The sequence below is a fragment of the Thamnophis sirtalis genome, unplaced genomic scaffold (genome assembly GCF_051295495.1).
Source record: "Thamnophis sirtalis isolate CommonGarterSnake01/CBP01778 unplaced genomic scaffold, rThaSir2_p1.2 scaffold_10, whole genome shotgun sequence".
Lineage (NCBI taxonomy): Eukaryota > Metazoa > Chordata > Lepidosauria > Squamata > Natricidae > Thamnophis > Thamnophis sirtalis.
In genome coordinates this window covers 51,721,145-51,735,441 of record NW_028261390.1, presented here as the reverse complement: position 1 = coordinate 51,735,441, position 14,297 = coordinate 51,721,145, and positions in this window count along the sequence as shown.

Genomic DNA, 14,297 nt, shown 5'->3' with positions numbered 1-14,297 from the left:
TGGTGCACCAGGCGAACCTGGGCAAATGCCCCCCTGGTCACAGCTGATAAATGGTGTTCAAAAGTCAGCTGTGGGTCCAGGAGGACTCCCAAGTTGCGGACCCTGTCTGAGGGGTGTAATGTTTGACCCCCCAGCCTGAGAGATGGAATACCTGCCAAATTGGCGGGAGGGAAACACAACAGCCACTCGGTCTTATCTGGGTTGAGCACGAGTTTGTTGACCCTCATCCAGTCCCTAACGGCTTCTAGTCCCTCGTTCATCACGTCCACCGCTTCATTGAGTTGGCACAGGGCGGACAGATACAACTGAGTATCGTCCGCATATTGATGGTATTTTATCCCGTGCCGCCGAATGATCTCGCCCAGCGGTTTCATGTAGATGTTGAAAAGTAAGGGGGACAGGACCGAACCCTGCGGCACCCCATATGTTAGGGGCCTAGGGGTCGATCTCTGCCCTCCAACTAACACCGACTGCGACCTGTCCGAGAGGTAAGAGGAGAACCACCGCAAAACAGTGCCTCCCACCCCCACCTCCCGCAGTCGTCGCAGAAGGATACCATGGTCGATGGTATCGAAAGCCGCTGAGAGGTCAAGGAGAACCAGGATGGAGGCGTGGCCTCCGTCCCTGGCTCTCCAGAGATCATCGGTCAATGCGACCAAAGCGGTTTCTGTGCTGTAGCCAGGCCTGAAGCCGGACTGGAATGGGTCAAGATAGTTAGCTTCCTCCAAGGACCGCTGGAGCTGAAAGGCCACCACCTTCTCAACAACCTTCCCCACAAAGGGGAGGTTGGAGACTGGACGATAATTGTTAAGAACAGCTGGATCCAGAGATGGTTTCTTCAGGAGGGGCCTCACCACCGCCGCTTTGAGTGCGGGGGGGAAGACCCCCTCCCGAAGCGAGGTGGTAACAACCACCTGGATCCAGCCCCGTATCACCTCCCTGCTGTTAGCAACCAGCCAGGAGGGGCACGGGTCCAGTACACAAGTGGAGGCACTCACAGCTCTCATGGCCTTGTCCACGTCCCCTGGGGCAACATCCTGAAACTCAACCCAGCGGTGGTCAACCAGATTATCCCCCTGTGCCTTGACTGGATCTGCAGAATCGGAGTCCAACTCCGACCGAAACCGAGCAACTTTGTCCGCTAAGAACTGGACATATTCCTCAGCCCTACCCTGCAGGGGATCCCCCGTATCCCTCCTATTTAGGAGGGAACGGGTTATCCTAAACAGGGCGGTTGGGCGGGACTCAGCGGAGGCGATCAAGGTGGCAATGTAAGATCTTTTTGCCGTCCTAATTGCGCTGATGTACTCCTTGATGCACGATGTTAAAAGTGCTCGGTTCGATTCGAATCTGTTGGATCTCCACAAGTGCTCTAGGCGTCTCTTCCGGCGCTTCCTCTCCCGGAGTTCCGCGGTGAACCAAGGGGGTCTCCTGGATCCACTGCCTCGGAATGGCCGTAGTGGCGCAATCCGGTCAAGAGACTCCGACACTGCCGAGTTCCAGGCAGCAACCAGAGTCTCCACCGGACTGTGGGCGAGAGTATCAGGAATAACCCCAAGCTCCGTCTGGAACCTCAAGGGGTCCATAAATCACCTGGGGCGGAACCACCTGGTCGGTTCCTCCTCCCTACAGTGGAGGTTTGGCCTCCGAAAGTCAAGCCTCAGTAGGCAATGGTCTGACCACGACAGGGGTATGATCTCACTACCCCTCAGACCAAGATCACAAGTCCACTGCTCCGAGAGGAATACGAATGTTGTCAAACTTTCCAGCAGTGGATCAGAGAGGATATATGAAATGTAAGAAGGAACTATGGCTGTACATAAGACCTATATCCATAGTAACTGAGAAACAGTCAGATTAAACCCGAGGATGAAGAGCAATTTTTTATTTGCTTATACACAATAGACATAATTTTGCCAGACTAAATCCTTACTGCACTCACCCTAACAGATATAAACAGCAACGTTCTATAAAGCAGTTGTCCTTACTTTCTTCTTCTGTTTCCTATCTAGCTAAGGGCTCTTGCCTGTTCCTCTCTCTGTGTTCTCTTCATCCTGGGAAACTGCTGGTTCGCTGAAGTCCGTTGTACCAGCTCCCCATCTCTTACAAAAACAGCTAGTCACCTAATATTTCAATTTAATGAAGAGGAAGCTTCTCTCACAGTTTGAAATACACAAATTACACATTGCATTGCAGATTGAAGAAGATGTGGAAAAACAACTGGGTGTGTAGCAAACACCTGAATTTGGAACATCATTGCCAATCTTTCCGTTACAGAGCACAGCAACTGACTGAAGCATAAAACTACCTACGGCCAACCCTTGAGACCAGTTTGACAGTGAAGTACCATCAGATAGTATGCTAGAAGATGTTAGTAGAGTCCTCATGACAATCCCTCCAACCGCCATAACTCAAACGAATGCACTGGTATATACTATAACTTTGGTGGTACTGGAAATGCTTGGCTACACATCAAGAAGAAAAACAGTACATCAGCCCTCAGAAAATGATGTTGGAGGCTAATATTAAGGCAACTGGGAAAGAAGTTAGTCAGCAAGTGAAACTATAAAAAAGGGTGGGGATTAAGGATAAGATTGGCTTCTGAAAAAACACAGGGGCTTGACTCCATCTGAAGCTTGATAAACAACTAAACAAAGGCTGGCTACCAGACAAAGGAGATACACTAGGGAAGCAGAGACCAAGAAAATAAATGCCCTTTTATTTGGGCATATTTGGAATCATCCAAGGTGTAATCCCAATTGCAGTGCAATAACATAGTAATAGCAGAGCCACAAACAGTAAAAATTGAACACTACTGGAAGAACATATGGGACAAAGGGAAGACACAACCCCAGTGTAAAAAAGCTGCAGGACCTGGGACCAAATCACAGCTTCCTCCCAGAATAGGAACCAGGTACTATCACAGTAATAATCATCTAAGAAGGGCTGAAAAACATGAAGAGCTAGACCATAATCTCATATCAAACTGGTTTCCTTAATGTTAAAAAGTTGAATTATATTTTAAGACACTTTTTTCAGCTTGGATTCTTGAACAGTAAATAGTAATTCATGTGCATCAGTGTGTGCAAAAATTATTTTAAAAGCTGTACAGTACACTAACTGTTCTTAATAGCAAAGTGAGCCTCTCTTTAAAAAAAAGATAAGCACAGATAAAAGTGTAATTGATTCTTCTAACAACCTAAGGCTTAACAGTGTGTTCAGTCAGATGACAACAATGTAATAGCTGTCTTATATGGTGAAACAATATCTCCTTGTAATAAACACCAACTGCAGTTGATGTGATATTTATTGGCAGTCTTACAAGTAAGTAAGAAGGACAAAGAATACATCTTTGTTTATTGCTAGTAGTCCATTTGGTGATGGGGGACCCAGACAAGTATTTGGGGTTCTTTATTCTTCTTGTTCCTGTCAATTTAAATCTGTTTATCTCAATAACTAAGTTAATCTTGTCCCAGTTTTAAAGATAAGTAACTCCTATAATGGCTACAGTAAAGGGTGATATTTTTAACCAGCAAGGTAAGAACTAAGTACTGTAACACCTCAAGTTGCTTGGCAAAAGTTCCTAGTAGCTTATTATTTTGACTAGTTTATGGGAGGATGAGGAAGGAGACCGAGATATTCTACAATTGTATAATCCTAATTTCATTTTATGGTAAAAAAAAAAAAATGTTGGCCATTAAAATTTCTTCCCAAAGACCAGTCCAGAACCACTTGTCTGGAAATGGTGCTTCCGTACAGATGAGGAAGTACAGTATATTCTAAAATATTTTGTAGAAAAAAAATACATTTTTACAAAAATCTCAATTTATCTCAAGAAAGAATGAGAGATGTTTTCAATTATTATTTTTTAATAGCAGTAAAGCTGAAATATCCCAATATAATATACTACTTTATTCACTTTCTGGTCAGTAAAATAACCCTCTAAAATTCAAATTCCTAACTTTAGCCAAGTGAGGAACTGGGCTATAGGAAAAAAATGATTATAACAGCAATTTCAGTTATGCAATTATTCTGTGTTGCAGCACTGCGAAAGAAAATTTAGCAAAAATATCAAACAAATCAAAACATATTCCAATTCCTCCAAGTGTCCATGTTACTGACAGGATAAATTTGAAGCTGCTTTTTAAGGTTTCCTCTATCATTTAGGCTTATACAGTACTCTCTGGATAGTTTACAATGTATAAGTAATATTTGCATATTGCCTCCAACAATCTGGGTCCTCATTTTATTTAGCTCAGAAGGATGGAAGGATGGGTCAACTTTGAGCTGCTCAAAATTGAACTCTTGGCAGTGGGCAAGATTTAGCATTCTAACCACTGTACCACCCTGGCTCCTATACTTCCTATAGGAGTTATATCCACAAATCAGTGGTGGGTTGCAGGAGATACGCCCCGGTACATGTGTACCGAAGCCTGTCCGGAGCACCGGGTACTGTTTCGGTACGGTGGTCCGGAGGGCCCACCCACCTGCCTGTGCTTCTTATCTGTCCTTTAAAGTCTTTGGCGCTTCCACGCACATGCATGGCGTGTACAGTGCCTGCATGACACTCCGCCAACCAGCTGGAGCATTGTGGAGGCTTGAGGAGGCGTCACTGGAAGGTAAGATGCATGCACGCACTGCACACGCCCTGCACACATTCATGTGGAGGACACCGGGCCCCATTGCAACCGTACCGGTTACAATGGGATCCAGAACCCACCACTGCTACAAATGTAGAGTCCTTTCGAAAAACAGCATAACTGATTTCCTCTGTTGAGGCATCAAACAGTCAATAATGATCTTAATACAGCCTCTTGTAGAAGACCCAGCAAGGTTACTTGCAATCCCAAAAATATAATTCTGCAATCTTCTGCCTAAATATGTTATTCATCTGATACAAAATCTCCCTGTTAGAGTGGGACTCTTGGGTTTAATTTGTGGCCACATTTAGATTAATTTTAAATTATAGTTTTAGATTATACAATTGAATCTGTTAGTGTTCCTTACCTTAGTGTTCTGAACCCCCCTGTGAATAAACAGAAGCAGCTGCCTAAGATAAGGGTAAGTTCGTTCTCTCTCTCTCTTCTCTCTCTCTCTCTCTCTCTCTCTCTCTCTCTCTCTCTCTCTCTCTCTCTCTCTCTCTCTAACACACACACACACACACACACACACACACACACACACACCAGTGGTGGGTTCGGATCCCGTTGCAATCAGTACAGTTGCAACAAGACCTGGCATCCTTCACATGAAAATGATATGTTTTTGAAATGATTGGTCTCAATAGTTAATCTATTTTAGTGTTAATAAAATTTTAAACTCAAAGGATAGATGGTATAGAAGTGTTTAGCAAACAGTGCACGGATGTGTCTTACCTTCCAGCGATGCCTCTGCAAGCCTCCACAATGCTCCAGCTGCTCGGCTGAGCGTGCGCGGAAGCGCCAAAGGCTTTAAAGGACAGGTAAGGAGTGAAGGCGGGTGGGTGGGCCTTCCGGAGCACTGTACCGGAATAGTACCTGGTGCTCAGGCTTCAGGGCAGGCTCCAGTATGGGCAGGCTCCAGTACGCCCATACTGGGGCATACCCCCTGAAACCATCACTCTCTCTCACACACACACACACACACACAAACACATACACACACTGGACAATTTTCACTCAGTCTCCCATCTTCTCTTCCTGGGGAAAGTGGTGGAAAAGGTAGTTGCTCAGCACTTCCAGGAGATCCTGAATGAAATGGATTTCCTGCATCCCTTTCAGTCAGTATTCAGGCCTGGCAATGTGGCAAAGAAAGCTTTTCTTGCACTCATGGATGATCTTTGGCAGGATTGGAGTAATGCAACAATTCTCTCTCTCTCTTTGACCTCTCAGGGACTTTCAGTACTATCTACCATGATATCCTTTTGGGCCATCTACATGAGTTGGGGCTGGGCAACAGAGTTTTTGTACAGTTTTGCTCAGTATTCTATCCTCTCTTGTTTAATATCTACATGAAGCTGTTGGGTGAGATTGTCCATCACCATGGGTTGAGATAAAATAATATGCTGATGATGCTCAGTTCTTCATCTCTACACATGGTGACCCAAGTGATTCTGTCTCTATGTTCTCTTACAGCTGTAGAGATGTATGGATGAGAAACAAAAGACAATGGACCCTGGCAAGGCTGAATGGTTTGGGGCATATCAATTCTCAGGATGTGAGTGTTTGTGAACCTTAATTCTGGACAGGATTCCACTAATCCATTCAGACACAGTTCACAACCTAGGGTTCTCCTGAACCTATGTCTCCTGCTTGAACGACAGGTGGCAGTCATGACCACCAGGAAACTTTTTCACAGCTCCTGTTTATGCAGCAATTGTGACCTTCCCTGGATCATGACACCTGTGCTCAATTATTCAAGTCCTGATCATTTCACACTACTGTTGGATTACTGCAAGGCGCTCTATATGGGACTACCTTTGAAGTCACATGGTAGCTTCACCTGGTGCAAAGTGCAGCAGTGAGAGCAGTCCTTGGACCCCCTATTACACTTCTGCTGTGTGAATTTCACTGGCTACTGGTCTGTTCAATGTGTTGGTTATTATCTTTAAAGCCATAATGGCAGAAATCCCTGCTATCTGATGAATTACCCTGCCCTACTAGGACAAGCCTGTCCTACTTGTGTCAACAGAAAGAGCCTATTTCAGATCCCATTGGTAAAAATCTAGCAAATAGGCTTAAATGTAAATATGCAAAACCTTAAACAAATCATGATTATTACCCTAAAAATAACATAATCCAAAGATTAGAATATTAGCCAATAGCTTTTATATCTGTGCTTCAAAAAGCAGTATGAGCACTATATGGCAACAAAGCTGTGGAATTAGCCTAGAGAACATTTCTTTACTAAATTTAGTTAAAGACATTGTAGGATAAGAAGTCTGTTAGTCTATAATATCCAAATATCTGAGAAAGTCTACAAGTCACTTTTCACCCTAAGACATTTCATTAAAGGCAAACACTTTAATGAGATGCAGTTTCATTTCATCAGATACCAGGGAGTGACTGAAACGATGTAGGATTTACTTGATAAAGTACTTGTAACTTGTTTCAATTTAAATCCTACATCAATGCTACCAGAATCTTCTTGACTTTAAGGTATAATTTAAATCATTCTTAGTGCTACCTACTCATACCTGGATGTTGATAGTTCAGAGGAGGGAAACACATCGTATATTGCCTTAGATATAAATAAAATACTAAATATCAAACTTTGGCATGAAGAATAAACATATTCTTCTTCTTTTTGGTTTACTATGTTAATATTTTCAGCTATATATAGTATATAGGAAAATGAATATGACCGTTCCTGCACAGTTCATAAGATTTGATATTACTAAACACTTCTGTATACCATATATTCTTTGAGTTTAAAATTTTATTAACACTAAAATAGACTAACTATTCAGACTAATCATTTCAAAAATATATCATTTTCTTCTCACTGTGCTGTAACTGGCATTCCTGCTTTTTATTGCAAAATTTGCCTTTTCTCTTCTCCTGTACTATTTCTGTTCCTAATTCAATGTATACTGAGAGTTGAATTCCCTACAGCCACCTAGATACATGCCATTTACATAGTATATGCAATGACATATTCTTGACAATACTATACATCAGCAAAAAAGTCCATAGATCTGTCTTTCTCATTTGGTCATGTGTATAACAATTGTCTCCATCATTCATTCATTCATTCATTCATTCATTCATTCATTCATTCATTCAATCAATTCATTCATTCTCTCTCTCTCTCTCTCTCTCTCTCTCTCTCTCTCTCTCTCTCTCTCTCTCTCTCTCTCTCGTAATTGCCTTGCTCTATGCGTATATGTAAATGTATTATACCTCTCCATATGCATGTACACACAGAAACACCATTCCCCCCTCCCCTGAAAAGTCCTTTGGAATTCATGCAGTGAGTTATGTCTCCAAGACTGGGATTGTGTGTGTGTGTGTGTGTGAGAGAGAGAGAGAGAGAGAGAGAGGGAGGGAGGGAGGGAGGGAGGGAGGGAGGGGGAGAGAGAGAGAGAGAGAGAGAGAGAGAGAGAGAGAGAGAGAGAGAGAGAGAGAGAGAGAGAGAGAGAGAGAGAGAGAGAGAGAGAGAGAGAGAGAGAGAGAGAGAGAGAGAGAGAGAATTAGAATAGAATAGAGCTGGAAGGGATCTGGCAGGTCTTCTAGTCCAGCCCCCTACTCAAACAGGAGAATCTATACAACCTCAGATAAGTGACTGTCTAATCTCTTCTTTAAAATCTCTAGTTAAGGAGCATCCACGATTTCTGAAGGCAAGTTGTTCCACTAGTTAATTGTCCTTACTGACATTTCTTCTTGATTCCAGGTTGCTTCTATCTCTGATCAGTTTCCAACCATTATTTCTTGCCCTGTCCTCTGGTACCCCCTTCTTCTTTGTGGCAGATCCTCGAATACTGAAATACTGCTATCATGTCACCCCTAATTCTTCTTTACTTTAGACTAGCCAGACCCAAAATCTGCAGCTGTTTTTCATATGGGTTAGACTACAGATCTTTGATCATCTTAGTTGCTTTTCTCTGAACTTTTTCCAAAGTCTCAACATCTTTTTTGTAGTATGGTGACCAAAATTGCTTGCAGTATTACAGGTGTGGTCTTACTATGGTTTTATAAAGCAGCATTAATGCTTCATGTGATCTTGATTATATGCCACAGTTTATACAACCTAGGATTGTATTAGCTTTTTTGGCTGCTGCTGCACATTACTGGCTCATATTCAAATGATCATCCACTAGGACTCCAAGGTTCCTCTCACAGTTATTGTTTTTGAGCCACATCTCACCTAATCTCTACTTATATCTTTGATTTTTCCTGCCTAAGTGTAATGCTTTTTTTCATCCACATTAAAATTCATTTTGTTGGATAGGACCCATTGTTCAGGTTTGTCAAGATCTTTTTGGATCCTGAGTTTGTCTTCTGGGATGTTGGCTATTCCTGCCAGTTTAGTAGCACCTGCTAATTTGATGAGTTCCCCTTCTATTCCCTCATCTAAATCATTTATAAAGATATTGCAGAGTACTGAGCCTTGTGGTACCCCACTGCTTACTTCTTTTCATGTGGATGTAGTATCATTAAGGACTACACATTGAGAATGGTTTGTCAGCCAGCTACAAATCCATCTGGTGGTAATGCTGTCTATTCCACATTTTTCTAGCTTACCAAGAAGTAGATTGTGGTCTACTTTGTCAAACGCCTTACTGAAATCTAAGTATACTATGTCCACAGTATTTTGCTGGTCTACTAATTTAGTGTGTAAGAATGAAATAATTTTGGTTTGGCATGATCTGTTTTTAACAAACCTGTGCTGGTTACTAGTTAAAACTTTATTTGATTCTACTTGTTTGCCGATCTGTATTTGATCAACTTTTCCAGGATCTTCCCAGGTATTGATGTTACACTGATTGGTGCTGGGTCTGTTTCCCCCCCCCCCCTTTCTGGAAGATGGGAACCACATCAGCTCTTTTCCAATCCTCAAGTACTTCCCCTGTGCTCTAGGATTTTTAAAAGATATGATACAATGGTTCTGAGATAACATCTGCCAGTTCCTTTAGAACTCTGGGATGTAATCTGTCAGGTCCTGGTGATTTATATTCAACAAGGTCAGAAAGGTGTTCGCTTATCTTTTTCTTGCTTATTTTTTTAATATTTATTTTTATTACACATTTTTTCTTTACATATCTTCATCATATATTTAACAGATCTGTGGCATTGTTGGTTATTTTTATTTTTATTTCTGGTTTGTATTTTACAGTAGCTTTTTTGGTTCATTGGGCTATAATTTCTTTTTGCATGAAGACTGATGCAAAGAACAAGTTAAGCAGCTCTGCTTTCTTCCTACTGCCTGTTACTTCCTTGCCATCTACTCTCTTTCTTGGATCGAATGTTTCCTTGACTTTTTTCTTGTTATTTATATATTTGAAGAAACTTTTTTATTATCTTTGATTTTTGTAGCAAGCCTTAGTTCAGTGTTTCTCAACCTTGGCAACTTGAAGCATTCGCTGGCTGGGGAATTCTGGGAGTTGAAGTCCGGACATCTTCAAGTTGCTTTTACTCCTAATTATATTTAATAGAGGGTATAACAAATGAATACATGACAAATAAAAAGTGGTGCGATGGCTCAGTGGTTAAAAAGGCTGAGCTTGTTAGCGCAATGGGTGAGCTCCCTTTTGTTGTCCTATCCACCTAGCATTTTGAAAGCATGTAAAGTGTGTCTAGACAAATATAAACCACTTCAGTGGGAAGGTAACAGCATTCCATGTGCCTTTGGCATATAGTCATGCTGACCACGTGAATGACACTGTTGGCTCCCTCGACCAAAAGACAGAGATTAGCTCCATGCTCTAAAGTCAGATAACACTGAACAGGGAAATCTTAACCTTTATTTTTTACAACAAATGAATAAATCTTGAACAATAAAGTCCTTTACACACTATGTACAAAGATATATGGGTTAAGTCTATGGGCTGGTTGCAATCACTGAATGATGATTTGTAGCTGCTTAGGAAGAAATAGAAGTCTCAATACATGTGGAGGTGGCATTATTTAAAAGTTATATGTCCTTTAGTTACCATACTGGCCTTGTTCCCATAACATATTTAACTGGGTCAGTCAGAACTATTAATAATTTGAGTAGACATCAATAATTGGTAGACCCAATCAATTAATCAGCAACGTTAGCTCAAATTAGTCCACAAGTTCATTCTATCTACCCTGTGGCTTTGTCATAAGACCATCAAAAGCCAGTTAAAACTACCTAAAACCAGATTTTGTTTGTCTACATCAAGAAAAGGAACAGCTGAACATCCAAGACTTTTCATTTTGGAGTTTACTGCAAAATCCTACCAAGGTTTGGGTAATCTGCAGCAACTAACTCATACCTACTACCACTTTAATAGGGAAAGGCACAGTGATATAATTAATTATTTTCAGTTCGTCTCTTGTAGAAATATTGTAAGATGTTACAGAGTTCTTATAGAAATTTAGAGTTCCTAATTTTTCTAGATTATGATATCTGACCCAGCTATGTAACCATGTGCCAGAACCATTTGATGACTATTAGGATTAAGTATGTTGTGAAATAAAGCCAATGATTTTTGTTGTCTGGCAAAGATCAGCAGAAAGAATTATATATTATGCTAAGTGGTTTCAACCATTGTGGCTTATTCGGTAAGCCATGATAAAATAAGCTATGGTGCTAGTGATGCATGAAATCAGCCATAATGTTAAGATACTTGGAAGAACAAGCTATGATTGTACAAAGCCCAATAGCTTGTGTTACAAGCTGATCCTAAAGTAGCCTTTGCCACTCAAGATAATTACTCTCCTGTCTTTGGGTTCTATGGTAGCCTTTCATGGGTTCTGAAAGAAAATGCTGCAAATATTAATTTTACCTTGCTCATCCTCTTGTGCTCTTCATTATTGACTTTAACTAGAGTAATTTGGTATCATTTTTATCAATGCTTCTTTATAGCACATTTTTTTTCCTTGAGCTTCAATTAAATTAGCATCGCTTATCAATAGCTTTAGATGTATAGGTGAAAATCCCCATTAAAATAGCATACTATATGTATGCTATTCTAAACACTAAAAAACAAGCCGGAATCATACTCTAACTAAATATATCAGCAAGTCATGACAAGTGATTATCAAGTCGACAGCTATTTAATCATTCCAATTATTCAACTCCATGAGTCTAATTCATTATAGGCAGTTCAATTTTGTTTGTTTTGATTAATATAAAACGGTCTGCTTTAGCATTTCATCTAACAAAGCCTAGCAGATAAATATGTATCAGTATACAAATAACCTGGAAGAATTATGATTACTAAACTTTCTTTCATAAATGAGCAAGTAGAAATACTTATCAGTTACTAAAATAATAATAATCTAGTTAAGGATGTGTTCTATCTAGAACAATTTTCTATATTTTTTTAGATAAATAGCAACACCTAAAGCAAACCCTATAAGAATTACAAAAACATTTTTCTTCGTTATTTGGAATTAAAAACCTGAAGAAACCAACTATACAAACATTGAATGAAAGAGATCCTAGATACAGAATTACCTTTTGATAAACTACTATAAATGGTAAAACAATATTTCTAAGAGAAGTTGAGGAATTTCTAGGCTGCATTAACAGAAGGATAAAACCAAGATCACATAAAGTGTTAATACCACTTTATAATCCAGTGGTGGGTTCCAGTACGGGCGTACCAGTGCCTGCCGGGAGCACTGGGTACCGTTCCAGTATGATGCTCTGGAGGGCCCACCCACTTGCCCTCGTTCCTTATCTGTATTTGAAGGAAACGGGCCATCTGCACACGAGCAACTGGAGCATTGCGGAGGCATTGCAGGAGGTAAGGACGCATGCATGCACTGCCCGTATGTGTGTGCGCACTGCGTGCATTCATATGGTGGCCATCGGGCCCCATTGCACCATACCGGTTGCAGCGGGATCCAGAATCCACCACTGTTACAATCCCTTGGTAAGACTACACTTGGAATACTGCATCCAGTTTTGGTCTCCACAAGGTAAAAAAGATGTTGAGATTCTAGAAAGAGTGCAGAGAAGAGCAGCAAAGATGATTAGGGGACTAGATACTAAAACATATAAAGAATGGTTGCTGGAATTGGGTATGTCTAGTTTAATGAAAAGAAGGACTTGGGGAGACATGATAGCAGGGTTCTAATATCTCAGGGGCTGCCACAAAGAAAAGTGGGTCAATCTATTCTCCAGAGCACCTAAGGGCAGGTCAAGAAGCAATGGATGGAAACTAATCATGAGTAATTTTTTCATCTGTACTCCCAACGACAGATCATCCAAAAAGAGAACAAAGGATTCTAGAAGTGAACCACTGGCTAAAGGGTTGGTGCCACAAAAAAAACTTTGGGTTCCTGGCCATGGTCTGCACTACCTCCATGATGGACTTTTGGCAAGGGAAGGGCTGCACCTCAGAAAGACTGGGAAGAATGTTTTCAGAAAATGATTGGCTCAACTTATCAGGAAGACTTTAAACTAAAATTGAGGGAGAAGCATAACCAATCTTCAGAAGCTAATTCCAATCAAAAAACCCTGGAAAGCAAGTCAAATAATGAAGTACGGAGGGATGGGAAGGAAGATAAATTCAAACATCAATAGGAGACATAGGAAGCATACCCAGAGTCAGACATAAAGACCTCAAGTGCCTATATACAAATGCACAAAGTTTGGGGAACAAACAGGGTGAACTTGAACTATTAATACATGAAGGTAGATATGATATAGTTGGAATTACACAAACTTGGTGGGATGAAACACATGACTGGAACATACTGATAGAAAGATAAAAAGTGTTCAAAAAAAACCAGACCCCAAAGCTAGATCCCAAAAGAGGAGGTGGAGTTGCGCTGTATGTAAAGGACCGCTACATTGCTACAGAAATGGATGAAACCAAAGATGAAAACCTCCTAGTTTTGGGTCCGTATAAAAGAAAAAAAAAGAATGAAATTGCCATAGGTGTTTACTACAGGCCATCCAACCAAGCAGAAAAAATAGATGTACTTTTTGCCAACCAACTAACAAATATATGTGGGAAACACATTACAATAGTAATGGAGGATTTCAATTACCCTGACATCAACTGGAAGACTAATTCTGCACCATATGAGAAAATCAAATAGGTTCCTGACCAATCTAACTGACAACTTTGTTGTCCAAAAGGTAGATGAGGGAACTAGAGGGACAGCCATACTGGATTTAATTCTTACAAATAGAGGGAATTGAAATTGCAGAAACCTTGGGTGAGAGTGATCATGTCATACCAGAATTCAACATAATGCAAACACAAGCAATAGAACATAATGATACCAGAGTCCTAGATTTTAAAAGAGCTGATTTTAACAAACTCACAGAGACTTTTGGGATGAAAATCCTAAAGGGGAAAAGAACTCAAGAAGCTTGGAAAACTCTGAAAAATATGATCATAAAAGCCCAGTCCAGCATAATACCACTGAAAAAGAAAAACAAGAAATCCAAAGGCTCAGAATGAACAAATATTTGCAATAAGGGGGTGGAGGAGCATGGGGGTGGTGGCACCCTTCCCTCGTGGCCTGTTTGTGCTCACAAGAGGATGCAGATATGCCTACTAGGCCCCAAACATGGTGTGGGAGGGTCATGCGCATATGCAGCATGCGGGGGAGCATGGGGGTAATGCGCACATGTACAGGGGCACACAGGGGCATGTGTACACATTGCAT